This window comes from Apium graveolens, chromosome 3, assembly GCF_009905375.1.
Source record: "Apium graveolens cultivar Ventura chromosome 3, ASM990537v1, whole genome shotgun sequence".
Taxonomy (NCBI): domain Eukaryota; kingdom Viridiplantae; phylum Streptophyta; class Magnoliopsida; order Apiales; family Apiaceae; genus Apium; species Apium graveolens.
In genome coordinates, this window is record NC_133649.1 from 45,875,513 (window position 1) to 45,882,250 (window position 6,738).

The window sequence follows — 6,738 nt, forward strand, 5'->3', positions numbered from 1 at the left end:
ATTATTTAAAACTATTTACTACTAGTATTTTTTGACCCCGCATCGCGCACGGGCGTCGAACGATTTATTATTTCAAATAAATAAATTAATTGTTTATTACAACAATATTAATATTTATTCAAGTTCGAAGATTATCAAGCAGTCTGAAGTTGGTTTTATTCTGATGTATCTTGTTAATATAAATATGACAAAATATTTTTTTTGGATATAGATTTCTCGCATTTCAAAGAAAAATTAATATAAACAGCTCATCTTTCATATCGAGCCATTGAAGCAGCAGCTTTCACATTGGTTTTCATACGAAGGGTTGACCCAGTATCAACTCTTTCTTCCAGATGAGGTATTTTGGGAAAAAAATTTGAACAACACGACGAAAAAATAAAGAACAATTATTAAAGATCCAACTTCAAGTTAAAATATAATTAACTCGTATTTCGAACAAATATAATTTGAATAAGATGACGAAAAAATCAAGGAATATATTTGATGGAGTTTACGTTAATTTTTTCAATCAAATTTTTTATAGTAATAGAATTTTAAATTAAATTCTAAATTTTTGAAAAAATAAAGAATTGAGACCCAACTTGAAGTTCAATTATATAAACAATTGAAATGACTAATTAGTATTAATTAAATATTATAAAAAATGCATAATATTTAGACTAAAATGTAGGAATGCATAAAAACTCCGTAACTTGTTCGATTCAATTTGAAAAAAAAAACTTATATGAGAAAAGTCTAGCATGATCCGGGCACATAATTTTAATAAAAAATCTGGCCCCTTATAATTGGTAAAAAACTTGAATTTAGCTATGATCCGGTTTTTTGTAATTCAGATAATTTTTTTTATAATTCATTTTTTATCTAATTTCTATATATTAATTGAATTTTGAATTAAATTCTACACTTTCTAAGAAAAACTTGGATGAAACTCCAAAACTTTTTCGACGAAATCTAAAATAAAATTGAAAGATAAATATTATATTTCAATGAAATTAACATTATTGATATCGAAAATATATGAAGATATTTAATATGGACACAAATCCCTTGGTCCATGACCTATCTACTACTTAGAGAAGTTCTGGTATGTAATTCATTTTTGAATAAAATCTTCAATTCCAGAAGTACCCTCGTGTATTTATATTAAAAACTCTTGTTATATGGAGAATTTGGTATAACAATATTTTGGAGGTTTGCTGAAATCAAGGAGCAAAATATTATTATTTTGCTAAGAATGCAAAGAACACATAATGGATTTTGATGAATGTTGTAGCTGATCTTGTTCGTTGATTCAAAGAATGCTAGAGAGAAAATATTTTTCTCTCTTACTTCAGACTGTTGATCATCCGTAAACAAGAGGCCTACGTACCCTTTTATAGGGGTTCAAGCTACACGTAGTTCTTGGAGGACAAGTCACCCAGATGGGCTTGGGTTTGGTCCGATCCATCAAAGCCCAGGTTCGTTGACCGTTGGATAGTTCGTATAAAGCCCATATTATTCCATGGCTCAAGCCCAATTAAGCTGTAATAGGCTGTCATGGTATTAGGCGAAGATATCTCGTTGGTGAGGCACGAGAACACCTAGAGGCTTCACATGCGACCCCTTAGAGTCTGGTCATGTGATGTGGACCCAGAAATATGTAAGTAATGCTGACCTCGAAGAGGTCCTTCCAAGCGTAATATAGTCCTGCTAGATTTCCATGATGTGCCCCAATAGGGTCATGTAGTCATAAAGTGTTGTAATAATATTCCTTGTGCAGTTGACATGTGATCGTGGACTCTCACTTGTCTCTTCAAATCTCTTAAAAAAATGAGGTGAGGACTCCCCTCCTGTTAATATGGGGACATGCTACCCTTCATAGTGATATGGTGGTGGGACACCCCTCCTAGTAATATGGAGTCATGCATGATATGAGGAGAGGACTCCCTTCTTAGTGATATGAGGAGAGGACTCCCCTCTAAGTAGTATGAGGAGATGACTCCCCTCTTAGTAGTATGAGGAAATGACTCCCCTCTTATTAGTATGAGGAGAGGACTCCCCTCCTGTTAAAAGGTGGACTTGATCCCTATCTTGTTGAGAGGTGGACATGACTCCCTTCCCGATTGAGAGGTGGACATGACTCCAGTCTTGTTGAGAGGTGCACATGACCCCATTACTGCTGGAGAGGAGGATAAGACTCACCTTCTAGTAAGAGGAGGGCATGACTCACTTTCTTGTAAGAGGAGGGCAGGACTCACCTCCTAGTAAGAGGTGGACATGCCCCCTTCCTGTTGGAGAGGCAGACATGACTCATCTCCTAGTAAGAGATGGGCAGGCGTCACCTCCTAGTTAGAGGTGGACATGCCCCCTTCCTGTTGGAGAGGCAGCATGACTCATCTCATAGTAAGAGATGGGCAGGCGTCACCTCATAGTTAGAGGTGGACATGTGTCATCTCCTAGTAAGAGGTGAACATGACTATCATCCTTTATATATTCCCACGTGTCATCATGGTCCCGATCCATATACAAATTAGGAGAGCTCTTCTATATTCTTGAGTTTGTTTATTAAGCCCAATATTATTAATAATTCTTGTAATGGGCCTGTTTAGAGCCCATATCCATATTTGGGCATAACAACTACCCCCCGATTTCATGTTATCATTATGAATGCAATGTGGAATCAAGAAAGTAGTATTCCTCCTTAAACTGACGTATGGGAAAGGTCCAGTTACTACGTTGAATATGCATCTAAACATGAAGCCTTTCTGAGTGACCGCTAGGTACCGAAGAAGTGAACCTTTGTTGGGGGATCGCCGCTAAATGATTGCTCAAACTGATTACCAAAGTAGGGCAAGGACTCTAGTCTTCTTTCACCTTCTTCTAATATAGTAGCTCAGATATAGGCCAATTTAAGGCTGTTATGTGTGATTCACGTGAATTCTTGGTCTACTGATATTGTGGATAATAACGTTGTGATCATAGATCTCAACTTTGGGTGGGATCTTTTTCACATAAGCTCCATGCCGTAAAAAGATTCTATATTGATTACTTCTAACTCCGGACTAGGGAATGAGGTTTACATCAAGGACTTGAGGAGGGATCTCCACAAGGCAACCAAAAAGTTGAATGATTTGGAGAGGTCTTGTGATTTTTAGGAGCATAATTTTGATCTCTTTCATACCGATCTCATACCGCAAGATATTGGCTTTAAAATTGCTTCATATACTATGGTTGGTTGGCCTCGCATCGTTGAAGATTGGCTATTAGAGAATAGAGCTTTATATCTTCACCTTCTTATAAAATATATGTTATAAATAGGATCCTTATAAAATTATTGTATAGCTCTTATCGACCTCACATAGCGGACGCTGTCCCTAATTTTATAACTCATGCAAGAAGGCCCTGCATCATAAGTGTTAGCCTCGAGAGACTCGCGTTGCCTCGTGCAGATTATAATTTTTTTTAAAAAAAATCCAAGTACTTTAAGATAACTGATTGAGTCTTCAAATAATTCTCCTTGCTGACAGATTGCCTTTAGCACATGCATTGAGATCGATTCATAATGTATGGACTTAAGGACTGGCCCATCATCGATCGTCGGCGGGGTCAAGAAGTGTCATATTGCAAGATTCCAAATTTACGGCCTCGTGTCACTATATGTTGGCCTTGCCCTATAATTTTTAATATCATGCTGGATGAGGTGTTTCGGTAGTACCACTACCCCCCGATTCCTTGTTATCATTAGAGATGTGACAAGGAATCAAAATATTATAGTGCTCTTTTTATGCTATTTGAGTTAACACCATATGTCCAACATTACCACGACTCAATTGATCTCTTCAATGCTATCCCGGGGACATGAGGCCTCATCAATACTACCCAGAGGTAATTGCCACTAATGCCTTCGTGTAATTTATTTTTAAGTAAGTTCCCTCTAGTCTATCCACACACCTCAGTAGAGGTGTGTTGAAACCTCCCTTGTAGAACTTTGTCATAAATAAGATAGAAGGTCGTTTGTTATCTGATAGTTCATGTTTCCATCCTATTTTGAGGTAAATTCTCCATTTTGACATAGTCCCGGAGAGGATCATCAATGTAAGCCCCGGGGTCGCTATCTCCATGGTGAATTCATTAGACACGCTAGCCTTGACTTGAAATTTCATGGAAAATATTTCCAAGTAGTATGGCCTCTCTTTGAGAGCTCAACTTTGTCAATGCATCAGCCTTTTGATTCTGATCCCTTCGGATGGGCTCACCCTACCTTCATTGAAGAACTTGATGAGCCTTTCACAAAAAATATGAGGAGTCACTAACATGAAATCATTGAAGACATTGAGATCAACCACCTTCATCTCCAGAGCTAGCTTGAGGATGTTAATAAGAGCCTCACCAATATATAGGGCCCACCAGGGGTATATTTGGCACGTTCTCGGGGGGTTCCACTCCTCTTAGGCTCCCTATGAGTTCCTTAGAGTCACCCTTAGAATGAGACGGGAACTCAAGCATGAAGTTGGTCAATGCTTGACCCTTCGAAGTGCCTTCAGGCTAATATGCCACATCAAAGTGCCCTAACTCCATAATTTACTTGAGAGGGGGGGACCTAGGTGTGCCTTGATTTTTGGGAAGCCTCTTCACACTCATGTCGCATCAAAGCTTCCCCGGGAAATAAGAGTTCATCAACAGTCAATTCAAGTCGTCATAATAGTTCAAGTGTGGTGGGTTCCCCGAATCTTCTTCTAAATCCTTCCATTGATGAGAGTCGGGGTCTTCTTCCAGGAAAGTAAGGCTAGTACACATGTTAGAGTGGTGAGCTTGAATCCCTTGAATAGGTGAGCCCGAATCCCTTAAGTAAGTGATCTTGAATCCTCTGGAGAGGTGAGCCTAAATCATTTAGGGTGAGAAGAACATGAATTTCTTTAGAGAGGTGAGCCTTATTTCTGCTGGTGAGGAGAGCTCGAATTACTGAGAAAGATGAGGAGAGCCTGAATTATGCAAGAGCGAGCTGAAGTGCATAACTCATAACTGCTACCCAGTTAAAAAACACATAAGCGCTCTTGAACTTTATAGCATATAAAAAGTAACAACTCCCTTGGTCCAGAGTAGAGATAATTTCTACCGTATGTGGAGGGGACGCTAGTTCTCCTTTTTATTTAGGAAGACCTCTTTTCATCTGTTATCACCTGAGTTAGCATTTAATAGACTTATGAACACAATCATGATCGTAGGAGAGGCCTGTTTGGGCCTCACACCGCTCTACTTTATACTTTTCAGCCTTATATGAGCATGCTGGCCTAGTTCTGCAATTAGTTTAGATGCTAGAACACAAGTAAAAACCGCCTAAACAAGAAATGTTAAAAATTAGGGGAAAAACCACATAATATAGTTAGGCCTCGCTAAGAAAGGTTATCACCTAATAAAAACTGTGATAGCCGCCAAAGCGCGCAGGGAGGCCGCTAAAAGGCTACCAAACCATGAAGAAGATCGGGCTTGTAGCATAAATAAGGGGACTTCTGGAGTGAGACAAACAAATCATAAAGACCTTGTTGGTCATCCAAGTAGGGGCGCCTCGCTGAGAGAGACTGTCACTCCATAAAGAAGAAGAGGCGTCATGTTAAGTGCATCACACGAAGAGGCATCCGACGATGGGGCATCTCGCGTATAGGCATCTCATGCAGAGCGACCTGCTAAGTAACTCAAGCAGAGGCATCCCACGAGGGGGCATCTCACGTAGAGGCATCTCCGTAGAGGCATCTCATGCAGAGCGACCCGTTAAGGTGCTCACGCAGAGGCATCCCACAAGGGGCATCTCATAAAGAGGCATCTCATACAGAGAGGCCCGCTAAAGCACTCACGCAGAGGCATCCCACGAGGGGGCATCTCATATAGAGACATCTCATGCAGAGAGGCCCGCTAAGGCGCTCACACAGAGGCATCCCACAATGGGGCATCCCATATAGAGGCACTCCTTAGAGGCATCCCATGCAGAGCGACCCGCTAAGGTGTTCACGCAGAGGCATCCCACGAGGGGGCATCTCATATAGAGGCATCTCATGCAGAGAGGCCCGTTAAGGCACTCACGCAGAGGCATCCCACAAGGGGGCATCTCACGTAGAGGCATCTCAAGAAGGGACATGCGAGAGATGGTGGTCCCTGATGAAAGATCATATTGATGGTTGTCCCAAGGTCGAAAACCTAATTAGATAAACGACCACCCCTTTATTGAGCAACTTACTTCAGATGAGGTTGAATTATGGCAGACAACGCTCAAGTACTAGGGGACCTCTTGCCTAAGAGGTTCAGGGTCGCGCACCCCCTCTTCTTAGGCTAGTGGTCTTCCGGTTGTCCTTATTTTCATCTTTTAGATAGCTGTTAGCTCCGTTTATGAAATCGAGACATCTTTCTCCCGTAGATGTCAAATGCCCCTCCCTGAATATCCTCTCCCTGAAACGAGGAAAAATTAATCACAATAAATTAATTACGGAAAATATCTCGAAACGATATCTTTCAAATTAAAAAAGATATCACAACGCTAAGATTAAACCAAATAAAATCGGTAATTAGCACATTAACGAAACTTATCCCTAAAGTCTCTCAGGGATAGGCCCGAATTTCATAGAACTGCGTAGGCTTGATCCAATATAAATTTGTACGCATGCATCTTGACAAAGGGATCCGATACAACGAGACAAATCGAGACACCTCCCAAGTCCAACCACCCAATTTTTTATAAACCCTAATTCCTAAAAACAGCCACAA